Below are 19,624 nucleotides of genomic sequence, written 5' to 3'. Positions count from 1 at the left end.
TTGAAGTCTGTTCAAACTCCAATTTATATGAAGATAAAATCTCCCTGTAAAGCAGGTCACATGGGTCAGAAGGATCAGAGTGTCACGATCAGTAAGGACTGCAGTAGTATCAAATGGTTTGCAGTAAAATCGTTCTCTGTGTAGTTTGAGACTTTAACAACTAAATTTGAAAGTAGATTGAGGATTTTATCTGTTTTGGCACAATTATTAGATTTCATCACATATTATGACCCTTATGACTCTGTCCAAGTTTGTTTTAGACATAAAATTGTCCTCCTCTCAAATCTAATCTCAAACTAGAAAACTAAACTGTATACAACATCTACTGGTTTTTATGTTGCTTTTAGATGCATTTTAATAGACAGCTCTGAGAAGCATTGCAAATGACAGTTTTATTTTTATTTTAATAGCAGCAGATGTATAATCATTTCTTTAATGGCCTCAAAACAGTTTGCAAGTCCGATAAACAATTTTACTCCTACTTGACTTCACAGCTGCTGAATTTATGAGGCTATTTATGTTAAGAAAAGATTCAGAAATATTTCCTGAAATATCTGTGAAGGTGGAAGCATTTTCTTTAAAAATAAAACTGAAAAATTGCACACTTTTTTTGTTCTTTCCTAATTTTTGAATTGCTGAAGCTCTTGTGTTTTTGCTCACCTCTTCTGTTTTTTTATTATTATAACAGTAAATTTACTGCTTTGTGTATTGTGCAATGTTTCTGGGGGTTTTTTGATCTCACTTTATTCCTCAAAAGAAACATGTTCAGAAGTTTGATTGCAAGTTTAGAAGCAGATCAAAGCATTCATCTAATTGCCTAATATTCTTGCTTCAATCATTTAGTTGTTTTGAACGACCTTTTTGTGTTTTGATCATTTCAGATTTTCCGGTTATTTTATAATTTTCAAAGGGTTCAGTCTTGGCTCTCTTTATCTCCATATTTTAATGCCAAGCCCATCTGTTTGGATAAGGCATTAACTGTGTTGTTTGTGTTGGAGTGTACTTTTATATAGCTCTTCACCCTACAATCACAAACTCACTGCTTTAATTAAAATTTGTGTTACAAACACAAGGTAGTGCCCAATTTAAGTTGAAGGAAATAGATACATCTCAACCAGTTTTGAACATCCAGAGTTATACAAATCAGATTAGATGAAAAGTTTGTGTGAATTTAAATGTTTAGGCCACAGTTGGCCTCTGACCTGGTACATTTGAACACAACAATATGCTTTGGTCTAATACATTTAATTGGACTTCTGGCTTTGTTTTTGAGGCTGTATCCTAAAAATATTGAACCTCTGCCCCAGATTCAAGTTTTCTGCAGAAGGATAGGTTTAGCGTCACAGTGACATCTCCCTGAATATTTGAGGGTGAATTTTTTCCCCTCATGTTTGATACAGTCAAGGCCAAAGTTATTCACGCCCATAGAAGATTTTAGATTAAATTAACCATGTCTTTCCTGACTGGTACCAATATTAACAATTTGGAGTGGCCCACCCAGAGCACCGACTTGAATCAGGGGGAAGCTGAAAATTAGGGTGATGACAAGGTCTTCTTGCTGTAAAGACTTACAGCTCGTCACCAAAGATAAATTCTCAAAATATCAGTGGAATGTAACGTAAAAATGTAAAAAAAAAATAAAAAAAGGTTTGAAATTTTATATTTTTTATTACAATGACATTTTTCACAAAATATTGAAAAAAGAAAATAAATAACTCTCAATACCGCATGTAAACAAGAATTAAACATTTGCTTTTTGTCAAGTTGTACTTTTTGACAAGGTTTTGTTTTGGATGTCTCTTTTCTTTTATTAAAAACACTTTTTGGTTGAAAAAGGTCATTTTAATCAAAAATCTGCCATGGTGTGAATAATTTCTGGATTAAATGTATGTCCCCTTCTAAGAATTTTATAAAATAAAATCTATAGAAGTCTTTAGCAGCAACATAACAAAATGTGAAAATGATTTACTTTTGTAATGGTCTGTATGTTGCAAAGTGGACTGCTTTCTTTGTTGTTTCTTTAGCATCTAGAAAGCACCTGAAGAAAAACAGTTAATTCTAGCGTTGTGTCTTTTCATGTTTCAGGTTAAAGATTATTTCACTACAAAGATCTACAAACATTCTCAATAAAACTTTCTTCGCAGTGGCTCTCCATTCACAAACTGTTTTATTTCACTCTGATTTATACAGTAGACATCAGTCTCACAAACCACTACATGTAAAACTCTGCAGTTTAAACTGAATACTATATTTCATAATCACTTATTCCCCATGCTGTAGGTTTTGATGTCTTGCAGCTGTTCTACAATAGTTTAAGCTTCCTGCCCAGAGTAAAAAACGTCCATGGATGCATAAGCACGTTTTCCAGGCTTGCACGGCTCAGCCTGTTCCTGTCGCTTCCAGGCCATGTCTGTGAGGTCTGTAACCCGATCCTGAACACAGGGGGAGTGCAAAGGTCACGTCTTGTAGCACACATCCACAATGCCACAAGGCATCCTGCCTAATGGTTACAAGACACGCACTGAAGGGATAGAGCCCTTGTTGTCAAAGACACGACATGAGTGTCATTGTGCGGGATCCTCCAGTTAAGCTGGCATTTCCTTTAGTGACTTCTTCACATAGATAAGAAGCCTCCCAGGAGGGACGGGGGTAGGGGGGACACATGTATAATGTCTTGTGAGTCTTGTGAGTGTGTAAACCCACTTCCAAGAACCCACGTCAGATCTTATCTTCGATACAGAGGACAGCATAGATCGGGGACAGTGGTGGGGGGGCTTTCCCTTGAGACGACAAGTCTTCTGTCCCTTAAGTTTCACCTCCCACCCTCTCAGCTCTCAGCAGAGCCATAAAACTGCCGGGTATCTCTGCGGTGAAAGTGGACAATGTCACGACAGACAAGATTAAGATTCTCCCTGGCCACACTGTGGGAATATGTCCCCTCAGGAAGAAGCAGGAGTAATAAGAGGAGGAAAGCTGCAGGGAGGACGTCAGGAGGAAGAAGGGGGTGGGGGACCGCTTGGAACTGCTCCACTGAAAACGACAGATGTGGGATTTCTTGCCACCCCCTCCACTTTAAGAAAAGGAGGAATCCCCCTTTGATTTGGATCCTAGCACTGAAAACCAAGCAGCGGCCAATTCAGCAGCATTTCTTCACGCTAACCCACACATTCACGTCTCCATGTTATGACCACAGTGTCACATAAATCACCAGCTTTCATCAGCCGTCTAAACAATCCCTCCCGCTGCTCTGTGGTGGATGTGCAGGTGCCTCTGGACTGGTGTTTCTTTACAGTCAGGTGGAGTGGAGAGGAAGAGAGAAGAGATCCCCCAGGTTACTGTGAAGTATGATAGCACAGTGGCAAATGTCCTGCCCCAAAATATGTCAATGTGATGGATGAGTGGATAAAGTGTTAACAAGAGACCGTAATTCTTTTTGGATTCCAATAAATGTCTGCCTGCTTTTAGCAGTCATAATCTAACTGTCAGGCTCTTTGATCACATAATGAAACATAAATGTTTTACTAATTATCCAGTTGTTAGAGTTTTATGTGATGAAACCATCTTTCAAGAAATGGAAGTTTTTTTAACTGTTGTCTTACCAGGAAGTCCCTTGAAATAAAATCTTGTTTTCAATGAAGACCTGGCCAAGACGCACCCTGGCCTAGAGTACACAAACCAATAATTAAAAGATGCAGGTGTGTGGGGGAAGGAATGTATCTAGGAACTGAAAGGTAGTGGCTCTAGAAGACTGGACACTTCTGGTTTAGATCAGTGCATTATTCCTTTCCATTGTTGCCACAAGCTTGCCTAAGTGATTTGAGACCTCAAGATGAGACTTGATCTAAATAAACTAAACTGAAATCAATTTTTTGTCGCAAATATTGGTTCTAAAAAAATCTTGATTTGGATAACCTTACTGCTAATACATACCACACATTTCATCAAGAATAGTTTTTCTTCCACTTCACAATCATTCACTACTTTGTGTTTGTCGATGATATAAAACGTCATTAAAATAAATTAAAGTTTGAGGTGGAAACATGACAGAAAGTAAAAATGTTTTAACAGGATTTTAGGATTTTGCAAGGCAATGTGCTATTTTCTGAATGCTAACATAACAGATAGCGATAAATAGAACTTTTTCTGTGCATAACATTTTGCAGAATTTGAAAGTTTTTTTTGTATTTGCTCAAAAATTTGTATAATTAATGACTTGCCTCAGACATGAATACCACTGATACAGATGCTCTCTGCACATCTTGACCAGCGCGGTCCAAACACTGCTGGCTCCAGTTTGACATTTGTGTATGTGTGTATTTATCAGTGTGTGTTCTCGTCTGCCATAAAACCTCCTTTTTAATCCAGGGTCATTCAGGTCTACTTAAACAGTGAAGCACAGAATATAAACACAGCCTTATTAGCCACGCCACACTCCGTAATCCTCCTCAATAACCTTCAACCACAGCCAGATCTTTTATCCTCAGATGAGCTTTGCTCATCATGGCATTCTAAGGCATAATTTGCATCAACAAGTTTCTTTTTCACATGTCCCAGATTCATGCTGTCATCAACTTCTTTTAAAATGGGATTTTCAAAAACAAAAAACGGTCTTGACGCAGTGGTGAGCACCTATTTGAAGTGTATTTACAATATGCAACTGTTACAGTGAGGACTGCAGTGAGTTTTAAAAGCCAGAATTATAGGTTGAAATGTGGATTTCCATGAATCAATACAGGGTCAAACACATACTGGCTCAAAAATGGAATTACAAACCCTCCAATGTTATGTTTAACAATATTGCAAGAAGCAGAAAAAGGTGATGGGGCGATATGCATCCATCAGCTAGCTTCTGGCATAATTCTGGCTGGATATTTGATCATTCTTCTTGGCATAATTAGTAGAGTTTATTTAGATTGATTAGTGTCTTATTAAAAATGCAACTTTTAAGCAAGATCCACACATTTCTATTAGGTCTTGGTGCAGACCTCTGGGGAGGCCGATGCAAAAGCTCAGCATTATCCTGCTATATTTTCCCATAAACGGTTTTGATGTCTGCTTTGGATGATTAGATCCAAATTCCACCCATCTGAATCAAATTGTTACTCTAAGATGAAAGAAAATTGGATAGGAAGTTCATAAACAAACCAGGACCAACAAGACCAGTGTTGCTGTCAAGCTCAGTGGTGTTGTCATTATGCCGAGGGTTTGTTTTGCTAAAATGGATAGAAGAATGAAGGAGGACTGGCTCTAAACTCTGATGTATTTTCTCAAATCAAAAAACTGGGTGGTTTTAATCCAGCAATGATCTCAAAAAATTAGATTAGTATTAACAAAATGCACACTGTGTCACATTTTGTACATTTTGCATGTACAATATATTTTATAAACCTACTTGAATCTTCCTCAGAGACACTAAGTGGCCTCCAAGAGGGGCCCCTGTAAATCTCTGAGATAATACTATAGGAGGAGCTTGATGCTGAAAGGGTGTGCAAAGAACAACAGCTGTTTCTCAGCAGTTTTTCTCTGTTAAAATGTGAAATGTTTAAGGAGTATTATGCACCATTTCTGTGAGCCTGCACAGAAATCAAAATAAGGTGGGATAAATGTTGTGAAGTGCTTTGAACACACGTTGATAACATCTGGCTATTTTCTGTTGTGGCTGTTGCAAGATCTGATTTACAGCCTGAAAGCCGCATTATTTTTTCTTTTGATGTTAACTACTCACAAATGAAAAATATTTGCAGTGCCAGTTTTAAGATCTTGTACTGTGCCTTGCTCAGAAATCAGATGTCTTTAGAGGTTGTTTATAGTTTGCCACAAGCCGTGAAGGGGACACAGCAATACATGTGAAAGAAGGTGATCTGGTCAAATGACACCAACTCTGGACCTTGCTGCAAGGGGACAGTCCTTTCAATTGCACCAATGTCCATCCTATCCTGGAAGAAAACCTAGTAGAGAATCCAAGATCTAAAACTGGAGAAGATGTTCTTTTTCCAGCAGGATAAAAACCCAAAACATAGAGCCAGAGTTACAATGGACTGATTTAACTCAAGACACGATGCTTGCAGATGCTCTACATTCAATCGGACTGGTTCTGAATTATTTCATGAAGAATGAGGGGCAAAAATCTGTCACTAGGTGCACATTTCCAATGAGAGGCTGACATACAAATGCATGCCACAGTTTCAGATTGTTTTTTCTGAAAAAAGAAAAACTGCATTATTTTTCTTCCTCTTAATGTCTGTGTTGGCGTATCACATGAATGCCTAATAAATTATTTGCAGTTTGAGGTTATACTTTGATAAAATGTTCAAAACTTCAGAGACGTAGTATATAGCTTCTCTCCTAAATAATACAAGTTGTGTAAATTTAATTTTGTGTCCGTTTCAGTCGTTCACACACCTCGTGGCTCTGTCGATTTTACATCTGATCGCTGTAAAGTATCTCTGTTACTGGTAAAGCAGCAGTCAGTACCGCTCTAGCTCTACTGCATTACAATTGGAGAGCTAGCCAGGAGGAAGTCACATGGACCGCTCCGGGAGCTTATAAAAAGTAGAGTGCAGCAGTTACAAGGTCACATGGGTTACAAAATGTTTGGATTTTCACATCTAAATTCAAACTGCTTAATTTGCTAATAGTCATAGTTTATTCTGATGGTAATTTTTCATCATTAAATGGCTGCACTTCAGTTAACACAATTTAGTTTAAGAAATGCCACACAAACAGATGCCTAGAAGGACTCCTCTCTGTGAAAAACAACCAGTACATTGTCACGTTTACAAGCTGGTGACTTAAATTTTAGTAGGTCTGTTCAAAGAGGGTATTTGACTATCAGGCAACCCAGATTCATTAAACCTTATCTTACAAGTCACAGCATGGCATTGCAAACATTTAACAGACAGCCATAAGCCTTGTATCTTGTCCTTTTGCCCCTTTTAGGATCATCATTCCTCCTGCTCCTCTTTTTTCCTAAACTGTTTACAGACCACAACCAAACACGCAGTGACCAGCCCTTCAGACCGTCTCTGTCTGTTTACTCTGTGAGCCACAGTATTCACGTCAGAGCTGGGCCTCAGGAGCCAAAGAGTAGGGCTCTGGGGAAGCTGCATTTAGGACCCGCCAGAACTGCAGGTGCATTTTGGCCCAGAGAGAATTTAATGCGAATGTATCAGCGATGAGAAGAGAGGGAGAAGACCGGTCTCTCCCATCTGATGTCCGTGATTCCTCTTCCTGGAAGAAGTCAAGGGTCATCCCCTGGATCAACACTGGGAACAAAATAGTAAATTCAAAGCAACTGCAGTCCGCCCAAAGAAAGCCAGCTTGCCAGCAGGAACCGTCAGTGCATGACGTTTTTATCAAATCTGCTTGTTTGCTTTTTTCCATGAGAAAGTTGGGAGCTCACAGCTCAGTACCTAAAGGCAGTGCCTCCCACAAAAAAAGGGTTCCTTCGTCATTTGTTCAAGGCTCAAGGACAACTAGCCTTCCCATGGTGCTCATGTTCCTCCCCCATTCCTCGGGGGAAGGAGGGCCAGGTTTGACTGTACGATCAAGAGACTCAGAAGCGGAGTCTGTGTGACAGAAAAAAGAAAGACATCTGCTTCTCATCTCTATGGGAAATTTCTTGGAGATTGGGATGGATTCCCCCAGACAGCGCCCACTGCGTCCTCTGCGGCCTTCAGTTTGTAAACAGACTCCCTTAGGCCTTGTTGGTTTCATACATAGTAGTTCATATTAGCAAGTGTGCCTCTCCCTCAATTGTTAAATCTAATCTAGGTGATAATTTGTCCTGCTGGGTCTATAGCATTTTCTTTTTTTCAGTGAGGATGCAGTGAACATTGTAAAGCTCAGGGAAACAAATGTGGAACGTATGCTGGATGATTGCGTCTGATGATGTCTGCGGTTCACCAGCTTGGACTCATTCTTCTTTGGGCTGCGATGCCCGGGGGCACAGCTCTGTTTCTTTTCACCTAATTAAGACTTCAAATTTTTACTCATTCAAGTATGGGGAGGCCATTATGCTTCTGCTCATTCAACGCCGCTTGTTTCAACCACTCACATCTTATCACAACACCTTCTGACTCCCAACAACTCTTTCCAAATCAGTTCTGGCACTCAAAGGGAAGACCAGAACTGTGTTGATTTTACTGCTAATTTTCTAAATGTTTTTTTAAAGATTTGAGTTGGGGAGATTAAAGCCTTTGCTGTCAGCTGAAAATTTTTCGTCAAGTCTGAAAGTAATCAAAATAGATTTTTCTGGAAAGATCTTGGAGACTTGGAGAAATTTCTGTTCTTCATCACACTAAACACTTTTAGGTAAACAGATCCAGTTTAAGTGTTCAATGGGGTACTGAAATCCTAAAAACATACATATAGACATTTGAAGGCTTTAAGCTTTCAGTATTAGTGCAAAATAGGAGTTACTCTAATTTTTTTTTTTTTTTTTACATTTGTCATCTTCGAACATCTATGTGTTATAGCCAAAAATGTGTAAGTCAAGTCAAGTGATATTTATTTGTATGACACATTTCAGTAACAAGTGTTCAAAGTGCTTTACATGATAAACAAAAACCAAACCATTGGATTACAGTATCAGACTAAGGAGAAGTACTAGAATGACTAGAATGTTTGACATTTAATATTAACAGAAGGCAAATGGGTTTTACCTTTGATTTAAAAGAACTCAGGGTTTCAGCTTTCTTTTTTTTTTTGGTTATAATTCTGGGGATGCAGATAGGACTTGAACCAGAAGACCTGAGAGGTCTGGAAGGTTGATATGACAACATTTAATGTATTTTGGTGCTAACTAGCTACTCAGAGATTTATAAACTAACCAAAGTATGTTAAAGTATATTAAAGGGAGCCTGTGTAAGGACTTCAGGTCTTGGGCGATGTCCTTTATCTTCCTGGTTTTAATGACAACACAAGCAGCAGCATATATCAGCTGACGCTGTCTGATTTTTAGACAGACCTGTGAAGATGCTGTTGCAGTAATCTTGTTGGGACATTAGTTCTTTAATGGTGGAGACATTCTTCAAGTGATAGAAGACCGACTTTATAATTGTTTTTATGTGTCTCTGAAGGTTCAGCTTTAAGTCCACCACTATCCGTAGGTTTTGACCCTGATCATTTATCATAGCTGTATCAACTGAACTTTATTGTTCCTGTTGTAAAAGGTAAACAATGAAAAACGTTTATTTCAAATTTATTCAGACCCTTTTTACTCAGGTAGCTTGATATAAAATATCACTTAGAAAGAGGTCATCTAATTAGTAACAACCTTGTGCAACCAACACATGGCTGGCTAGTGAGCTGGTAAATGAGCAGGTTTAAAAATCAGTCAACATCACAACTGTAAGTCTTTAAACTCCACAAATCTGGTATTTATGGAAAAGAGACAAAAAGAAAATGGAATGGTTAAGAGCAGAGAATGTCCCAGTCAAAGTCTTGATCAAATTCCAATAAAGATTTTGTGGTAGGACTTGAAAATCAATATTCACAGATAGGTGTCATTACAATCAGACTGAGAATTACCTATTTTGAAAGAAAGAAAGGGCAGATACTTCAGTCTGGGAATGGATCCTGAGACAACATCAGACACTGGCACATATAAAAACACTAAATTTATATTTAAATATCTGAATTCCTCACTACAAACTGCATGAGAGTAAAGATTTTATCCATGGATGTGTAACGATCTCCAAATGTTTTGTGAATTTCTGCACATTTGCTTCTGGCTTGTTCATTGATTTAAGAGTGAGAAAATTACTTGAAACTTTCTTTCTCACAGCCCTTTTTTACCATCCTGGAATTAGTTTATTTGTTTGCTTATTTTCTTTTGAGGCGTAATGGAAAATACTGTTCAACTGCTGAAAATCTTTCCTCCAGACTTTTCTTTCCATATTCAGCTTTGACTTATGCTAATATGAAGAACATGTTCTGCCTTTAGACTCCTTGCTAAAGTCGGGGTGTTTTTTCACACCACGGTGGTCCTCATTTATCTGTCCCCTGAGGGCATAGCAACATCTGAGATTGGTTGTCTCTGCCATCTTCCTGACAGCAGCACTTCAAGAGGAAGCACAGATATACACCTCATCTTGAGAAATTTAAGCCTCTGTTTTCAAAAAGTTCTGTGGAGCAACATCAACACCAAGGTGAACAACACATTTTCTGATTCAAAATGGATCTTTCGATGATGAAAACGCTCAACTGTGGCCAAATTCCCATCCGTCGGATGTTTTATTTGTTGTTTCAAGTTATTAACTTTCCCTTGCTCTTTGACCTCCACCCACCCTCTCCCTGCTCAGCTCTCATTTCCTTGTTTCTTGTTCTACAAGCTGAAACTATTTTAATAAATGTATTAAATAAATCTCTTTGGACAATTTTGAGTTTGCATGAACACTTACACACACATGAACTTCACCTTCACCTAGTACTTGTTCCCCACTTCTGTATCCTTCCTCTTTTTGTTATAACCCATATTCAACTATGAATGTTTTTTTTTCTAGGTTTATTTATCTTTTAGTCATTTTAATTTTCTAGTTTAATACTGATTTGAATTATGTTTAATAATCCACACACATTCAAGAAGTATGCCCATCCTTTTAAGATTATTTGCTTTATGTTTGTTTTTCTTGAACAGATACATTTTAGCACCTTTGGACAGATCAAGAAGCGTTTGTGTTCTTCTTAAATGCTTCCTGATTATTAAAGATAGTTGGCAACTTCATGCTGCCGTTTATATACACAAAGTCGTTATTTATTGTCTTATCTTATTATAACAAGTCATCTAAGCCTATTTAGCCAAAATGTTGATGTATAAAAATATCCAAAGAGGCAAAAAAGAAAGTCTAAGTGGTGAAAGTTTCTGATCTACAAATCATCTTCTCTTAGCTGTTCTGAATTTTTTTGTTTTGTTTTGTTTTAACAACCATAAACTGCATGCTGTTTGGAAACTTTGAGTGTTACTCTTTTAATTAAAATGGGAGGCAACCTTTGAAAATGTCACAGCAGCAAAGTGATGAAGACCATGTGCACAAGAAGAAATTCGTGAGTTTTCAAAAGCAAAGCTTAGTTTAGAAAGTCTAGATGAGATTAGTGGTGGATTCTGATTTATGAAAGTTTTATAATCTCTGTATTTAAGGTAAATATTATTTCCTATATGTACAGCTGTACTGAAGCTAACATTTGAACTTTTTCAGCTTTTGTCACATTAGTCTCTTTTAATAAGATGATTATTATGTGATACAACAACACAAAGTAATGTATAAAAATTGGGAAAAGGAAAACGGAAAAATTATTTTAAATAAAAGCCTCAAAAGTGTGGCAAGCATTTGTACTTTTACTCCATTTACAGTCTTTTAGGGTGTGTTTCTACCTGCTTTACACCTCAAAAGGACTTACATTTTTGTTAATTCTTCTTTAAAAATAGTTCAAACTCAGTCAGACTGGATGAGAGCATTTATGAACATCAATTTTCAAATCCCTTCACAGATTCTTAGTTGTATTTTAGGGCTGCATTTTGCTTTTTTTCAGGTTGACAGGCAGTGTGAACCTATCTTCTTACCGCACATCATAGTACACAAAGTTCAACGTTAGTCTTATTTGATCAAAGAACTATTCTTTCTGTCTGCTGTGTTCATTGGTCTTCACGAAGCTGCTTGTTCACTAATGTTTAAAAAAAATCTCTGAGGTTTTTCAGAACATTTGTATTTACTCAGAGATTAACACAGTTGACTCCATTTACTAATTAGTTGATACAGTTGTGATGCATTTTATGTAGCTTAAAAGAGTAAAAGTGGCTGAATACAAATGTAGGCCACTTTAATTTATTCACTACTTTGTGTTGCTTGTTACATTAGTTTCCAATAAAACATTGGTTGTAACATGACAAAATGTGGAAATGGTGGGAATACTTTTACAAGGCGTTGTGTTTATGGGGGATCTCCAAATAATCCACAGCTACTGACTGTGGGTTACTTTTTAAATGTAACAGATGTGTTTGTTTTCTGAGGCAGCCTTTTAAATCTTCTGCCTCGACCCTAAGGGGGATAAACTAATTTGAGGTTTTGTAAAAACATCATGTTCTCTAACAAAATAAACCGCTGCACTCAAGTGTGATTTTAGTTCTGTAAATCTCCCCGGCTGATTGAATTTATGTTTACACAAGAGTCTCCGTCTTCTGCGAATGAATGCAATCTCCCTGCTTATCAATCTTGACTGGCTATCAAAATGTATATTCCATTAGCCTCTGCTTTCTTTATCTCTTTTAATAACATGTCAGATTGCCAAAATATTGTGTAAGTTCACAGAAAATCATGTTGGAGCTTTCAGGGGTGCACCTGTTTGAGTTTGAAGCTTTGAACATTGTGTTTACATTCAACCTAAATTTTGGATTCATTATGTAGAGAGGGAATTTTAGCAGGGGAAAGATGTTTAAAACATCTCATTAAGAGCCCAGAGCTCCATCCATGAACTCAGGAACGTGCTCCACATGTGGGACCTCTTAATGGAGTTTAGAGTATCACTGCAGGCCTGAGTTATAACCTGCTTTCTGACTGCAAGACTTCTTGTGCACCGTTTGCACAGCTTGCTCTTCATTTATAAACCCAACAGCTTTTATCACCAGCACAGACAGAAACCATGATAACTCACTCTGCATTGTTTTCCCCCTCTTTTCTATATTGCCACAGACTTTTTTCTCTCTCCTGCTACTTCTGAAGGTGATGAAATTTTATCTTAGACAAACACCCTGTTTCCTTTCAGAACTGACCGCCGGCTGCTGCTGCTGTTTTTTGTCCACTTAGCACGGATAATAAGCTAGGTTCTCTTTTCTGAGCAGAGAAAATAAACTCATTTTAAAAGGGTTCATACAACTTGAGCATTTTCACATTTGTTCACATTACATCTACAAGCTTCAGTTTAGACACCATTTTCTGTGACACACCAACACAAACGTGTACATAATTGTGAACTGAAAAAAAAAAACGAAAACATGACCTTCAAAGCTTTTGGCTAATTAAAATCTGAAAAGCGTGCTATGCTTTTCTGTTTAGCCACCCTGAGTCATTACTTTGTAGAACCACCTTTCATTGCTATTACAGCTGCACCCTTTCTGAGTAAGTCTCAACAAGCTTTGCACATCTGGAAACTCTCATTTTTGCCCATTCTTATTCAGAAAGTGGCACATATTAGTCAGATGGAAGAGAAGACAAAATTTCAAGTGTTGCTACAGTTTCTCAAATAGATTTAGACATAATCTTTGAATAGGACATGATAAAAAATGGATATGCTTTGATCGAAACCATTCCCTTGTAGTTCTGTCTGTATGTTTATGATTGTGGGTGTGATGCGAGTTAACCTTCACCCGAGTATCAAGTATTTTGCTAACTTTAATAGGTTTTCTTTAAGGATTCTCCTATTATTTTCAGGCAAGTAGGTACTTTGTATAAATTTAACAAGCTGTTACTAATTCTGTGTTTTCTAAAAACAGGATATCCTTTGTAATTCAAGCCAAAGATACTGAAAAAATGATGCATACTTTTCAGTTTTTATTTCTGTAACATTTGAAAATCTTTTATGTCTGCAGTCTCATGTTTTCAGTCAGGAGGGGTTTCTGAATTGATTTGCAAAATATTTATTTCCATGAAATAATTTAAAACTCTTCATAAAAACTCTAACTTAAGAGTGTAAATGCTATTTTTTATAACCTTTTAAATTATTTCATGAAGTCTTAATTCCATATTCTGGTGTTGATAGCTTATATTTTGTGTGTTTTTAAGTATGATATTTTAATTGTCCTTACCTTTAAATGATTATTTTGTATACTGAACACCTGTGGGCTTCATGGTCAGGTGTCTATTGAAAAGGAGATTTTATTCTAAGGGACTTCCTGGGAAAATAATGTTTAAATAAAAAGATAAAAAATGTTCTTCTTCCATATAGCAATTATGCACTATGTGTTAGTGTGCCACATAGAGTCTGAATAAAATACCTTGAAGACAAAACAGTGCTAATAATTTGAATACTTTTGCAAAGCACAATAAATTTCATTAAGACTTTTTAAATAAGAATATTTAAGGCATTTAGCACCACAATGCTAAACTTCTTTCCTCCATCTGCTTCATGTGGAGTCTTCTCAAAGCATTAACCAAATCTCTGAATGTAATTAAATGCTACATTAGTAGCTCCTATTATATTGGAGGTTTTCCCACTGGAAGCTGTTGCTCATGGTTCCCTGAATACGTCAGTCTGTGCTATAATTGTCCCTCAAATAGTCATATTTTCTTTTCTTTCTTTTTCTCAGCCTGTGGTTAACATTGTCCAATACACAGCTGCATAAAAACAGTGTCTGGAAATGACTGATTTATGACACGTTCAGCCTGAAATAACTTCCATTTGCCTGTTAACATATTGACTGACTTCCTTAGAAGTATGAAACAATGCCAACATGAAAGAAAACAGGATGACACCTGACAGCCTTGGAACAAAAGTGTGTCTGAGATAAAAATACAGAATAAACAGGATTCCACCTGTCTGTAATGCAACACAATGTTCCGATATAATACTAATCACCTTATAAGGTAAGCAGCTTTCTGCTTAAAGCACAAGTAGTTCCTATTTGTCAGGTCTTCTGTATTAGCTTTAGATGTTTGAGGCTCTTGTGGGACGTCAGCGCTAATTAATGACAGGAAGGCAGCGTTTAGGTGTCAAATACTGCCTTATCCTGTTTGGGCTGTCCAGGTGGTCCATCCTGATTTGTATCATATTATATAATTTCCCTGAGTCTTCCTGGCCTTGGCCATTAGAATCAACATGAGCTGATTCATACAATTTGTTTGTGACATCGTGACTGAACACTTGAGCTGTTAATGACATCCTTCAAAGTCTCCGCGCTCCCCTTAAAGATCTCACTGGGAAGAAACCAAAGTTGCCCAGGCAGTGATGAATGAACATCATTAATGTTGTTCATCTGTTTACCTTTACACTGCAGTCCTGAAAGATTAGGGGTCAACAGCAAAAGGGAAATGTTGCTTACAATTGGACTCCAATTTCTGAGAGCCTCCCTAGACTTGGAGACTCTGCGCACTCTGGTCTGCCTTATTTGTTCATCCTGCTGGTCTTTCCTTAAAACATTTTGTTGTTGTTCTTTAAATCTTTAATCAATCAATCAATCAATCAAATTTTATTTGTATAGCACATTTCAGCAGCAAGGCATTTCAAAGTGCTTTACATCATTACAAACACAGAAACACAATGCAACATAGAATCAACAACCAAAACACAGCATTAAGTCAAGTTCCATCAATAAATTTGTAATTGATCACGTTTCAAATACAATTCTAAACAGGTGGGTTTTTAGTCAAGATTTAAAAGAAGTCAGTGTTTCAGCTGTTTTACAGTTTTATGGAAGTTTGTTCCAAATTTGTGGTGCATAGATGCTGAAAGCTGCCTCTCCTCGTTTGGTTCTGATTCTGGGGATGCAGAGCAGACCAGAACCGGAAGACCTGAGAGGTCTGGAAGGTTGATACAACAACAGCAGATCTTTAATGTATTGTGGTGCTAAGCCGTTCAGTGATTTGTAAACTAACAACAGTATTTTAAAGTCTATTCTTTGAGCTACAGGGAGCCAGTGGAGGGACTTTAAAACTGGTGTTATGTGCTCTATCTTCCTGGTTTTAGTGAGAACGCGAGCAGCAGCATTCTGGATCAGCTGCAGCTGTTTAATTGATTTGTTGGACAGACCTGTGAAGACGCTGTTGCAATAATCAATACGACTGAAGATGAACGCATGGATGAGTTTCTCTAGATCTGGCTGAGACATTAGTCCTTTAATCCTGGAAATGTTCTTCAGGTGATAAAAGGCCGACTTTGTAACTGTCTTTATGTGGCTCTGTAGGTTCAGGTCAGAGTCCATTACTACTCCCAGGTTTCGGGCCTGATCGCTGGTTTTTAGTTGTAATAACTGAAGCTGTGCATTGACTCTAGATCGTTCCTCTTTAGGTCCAAAAATAATAACTTCAGTTTTGTTTCTGTTCAGCTGAGGGTGCATAATAAATTTCATAAGGAATTTCAGTTTTTCTTCCCTTCTGACACCAAACAAGGAGTCATGTGACCAATACCGTCAAGCTTCCTGATCTTAGGTACTTCATTGGTCTAATGAAGTTCCTCTAAATTGTCTCGCAATCTGACAACATGGAGATCCATTTATTCTCCTCCCCCACCAACGTAGGATGAGCCCACATTATTGCTAGGCCCATGTTTGTTTGTCTTATCTGCATGTATTTATAGAGCAAACAGTTTGGGTGATCTTATTAGACCCTATCAGCTGGAGCAGCTTTAAAAACACAGATAGATCGTGGTGCAGATGGTGAGTCTGTCTTTGTGCTGTGGGCAAACAGCATGTGTGTTTCCTGCAGGAGGGAGAATTCACAGCTTTTTGCTGTATTATTTCAAATATCTTTAAAATAACTTAATTCATTACAGACACATCTAAATTATTCCAGTAATTTAATAGAAAAGATGACACATAGATATAGATTTTAATGATTAGCTCACAACTGATGTGAATCAAAAGTTTTGTATTATACAAAATCAAGAGAGAAAATTTGCTTAAGTTGGTTATTCAGGCAGCTCTATCCCACCATGTTAATGGAAGGTTGAGTGGAAAGAAAAAGTTTGATAGACAAAGGTTGCACAAGTAACAACAATAACTGGAGCTTTGACCGGACTGTGAAGCAAAGCTCTTTCAAGAATCTGGGCATATTCACATAGTCTTGGACTGCAGTTGAAGTCAGAGCCTCCACATACAAACACATCCAAAACAAGAGATTCAACTGTCTCTCTCCCTGTGGTAAGCCACTTCTGAACCAGAAAGGTGCCCAAAACATCAGGAGCATCTTACCTGGGCTAAAGTGAACCAAAGTTCACTTTAGTGACTAGTGAACCAAAGTTCTCTAATCACATAAACTTACATTTTGTATTAATTAAAAAGTCAAGATCACAGAGTCCGGGGTGAGTGGAGAGACACAGAATCAAAGTTGCATAAGATCCAGTGTGAAATCAGAGAAGGTTTAGGGAGCCATGTTGTCTTCTGCCTTTGGTTCACTGTGATTTATCAAGTTCATAGTCAGGGCAGCAGTCTTCTAGGAACTATTAGAGCACTTTGTGCTTCCTTCTGCTGATAAGCTTTATAGAGACACTAATTTCATTTTCCAACAGAACTTGGCACCTAGTCATCCTGCCAAAAGTATGAATACCTTCACTAATAACCATGAAATTGCTGTGTTTTTCTTTGGTCAACAAACTCATCTAACCTAATGGAGAATATTGCCAAAAGATGAGAAACTCCAAACCCAACAATGCAGGTGCAATAAAAGCAACCTGAGCTTCTTTAGCATCTCAGCAGAGCCACAGGCCAATCATCTCCATAACGCACTGCATTTACGCAAATAAGAATGATAAAAACAAGGGCGTGCCGTGGTGGCGTAGCGGATAGCTCGACCCGTATTTGGAGGCCTTGAGTCCTCGACGCAGCCGTCGTGGGTTCGACTCCCGGACCCGACGACATTTGTCGCATGTCTTCCCCCCTCTCCTTCCCCGTTTCCTGTCAGCCTACTATCATATAAGGGACACTAGAGCCCACAAAAAGACCCCCTGGAGGGGTAAAAAAAAGAATGATAAAAACAACTCACAGTTTAGAAATAAACATTTCTAATGGGAAAGAAATATGTGACCACCCTTATTTTCTATAAAAGTCACAGTTCAATTCAATTCAACACAATTCTGTTTATTTATACAGTGCCATTTGACAAAGTGGAGAAACTCTCCTTTAACAACAAGAAACATCCAGTAGAAACTGTCCTGACCAACTGGAGCTCTGGGAAAACAGAGCAGATACACAAAAAGAAACAGAAGAACTGATACAGTTAAAATGTAAAGTGAAAGTAAAAAGTTAATAGCAGGAGGACATACTGGGCAGCAGTATCTCAGCCGATGCCCTCCTCCAGGGAGGCGCCACCGCTACACAGAACGCCAGATCATAAAGTTAACAGTGGAAAGAACAGCAAACAATGAAAGTTGGAGAGTAGTAGAAGAAGAAAGTGAGGAAAAGAGTCACTTTGTCCTTCAGCAGCCTAAGCCTATAGCAGCATTACATAGATAGCACAGGATAAACCAAAACCCTTACAATGAGACATGAAGGAAGCAACTCGTTCATTCATGGAGTCTGTTGGTTGCACCTGCAGAACTGTTGTAGCAATTACACAGACAAAAGACTGTTTGGAAACTTTCTTTAGTGACACACACCGAGGAATGCACAGCAGGGAAAATCTTAAATGAGATAGTCACACTTTCTTCAATAATCAGTTTTTTCTGCTCCTTGAATTGTGTGGCCAGTAGAGATACAATTTAGACAGATTGAACTGTGAAATCACAGCATACCTGAAATCTCTTAGATGATCTTTAACTCCCAGTAAGGACTAAAGCTCTGGCAAAACTGAGAAAGGAGTGGGGGTGTTCCAGTGTCTGAGATGTTTAGAAACGGCACGCTCCTGACTGTGGTCTGTTCAATAGCAAAGGGCCGTGCAGCTATTCGGAGCTGCTGAAGGAATGTGTGGAAGCCCACAAGGAATCCTCTGCTTGCAGGGTTTCTGCAAACACAGAAAGTCTCAAACAGAAGAGCAACGGGATGTGTGAACAGTATGAAATCTACCCCTTTTTCTTAGCTAACCTGACTAAACACTATAGCCACAGAGGGAAGTCTCCTTTCACCCTGGAGCTCAATGAGTATACCACACTTGTTAGCAGTGGACAAAGATCTCTGAATGTTTACCCTCCCTTAATAGCTCTTACAGAACATCTAAAGGACTCAAAGGTTGGCTCTCAAACAGACTAAGTGTGCACTAAAAAAAACTGCACTTATGTCTTTTACCCAACTTGTGGGTTTATGCTGTTGCACCATGAATTGAACGTTTTTAGCCAAACATTGTGACCGAGAAGAGACTATAAGGAATGCCATCATTGTTCACAGACCACCATTTTGAACAATAGTCTTTCTGATTCTGGATTAATGCACAACCAAATTTATTAAAGTGATCTGCTGATATTTTGGCTGCACAGTGGCACAGTAGGTAGCACTGTTGCCTTGCAGCAAGAAGATCCTGAGTTTGATTCCTGGCCCAGGATCTTTCTGCAAGGAGTTTGTATGTTCTCCCTGTGCATGGGTGGGTTCTCTCCGGGTTCTCCGCCATCCTCCCACAGTCCAAAAATATGACTGTTAGCTAAATTAGTTTCTCAAAATTCAGAGAGAGACTAGGTGTGCATGGTTGTTTGTCCTGTCTGTCTCTGTGTTGTCCTGTGACAGACTGGTGACCTGTCCAGGGTGTACCACACCTCTCGCCCAGAACGTTAGCTGGAGATAGGCACCAGCATCCCTCCCAACCCCAGTAGGGACAAGGATGTTAGAAGATGGATGGATGGATGGATGGATGGATGGATGGATGGATGGATGGATGGATGGATGGATGGATGGATGGATGGATGGATGGATGGATGGATGGATGGATGGATGGATGGATGGATGGATGGATGGATGGATGGATGGATGGATGGATGGATGGATGGATGG

This window comes from Xiphophorus hellerii, chromosome 19 (genome assembly GCF_003331165.1).
Source record: "Xiphophorus hellerii strain 12219 chromosome 19, Xiphophorus_hellerii-4.1, whole genome shotgun sequence".
In the NCBI taxonomy this organism is placed as follows: Eukaryota; Metazoa; Chordata; class Actinopteri; order Cyprinodontiformes; family Poeciliidae; genus Xiphophorus; species Xiphophorus hellerii.
Note: the sequence above shows the minus strand (reverse complement) of the source record.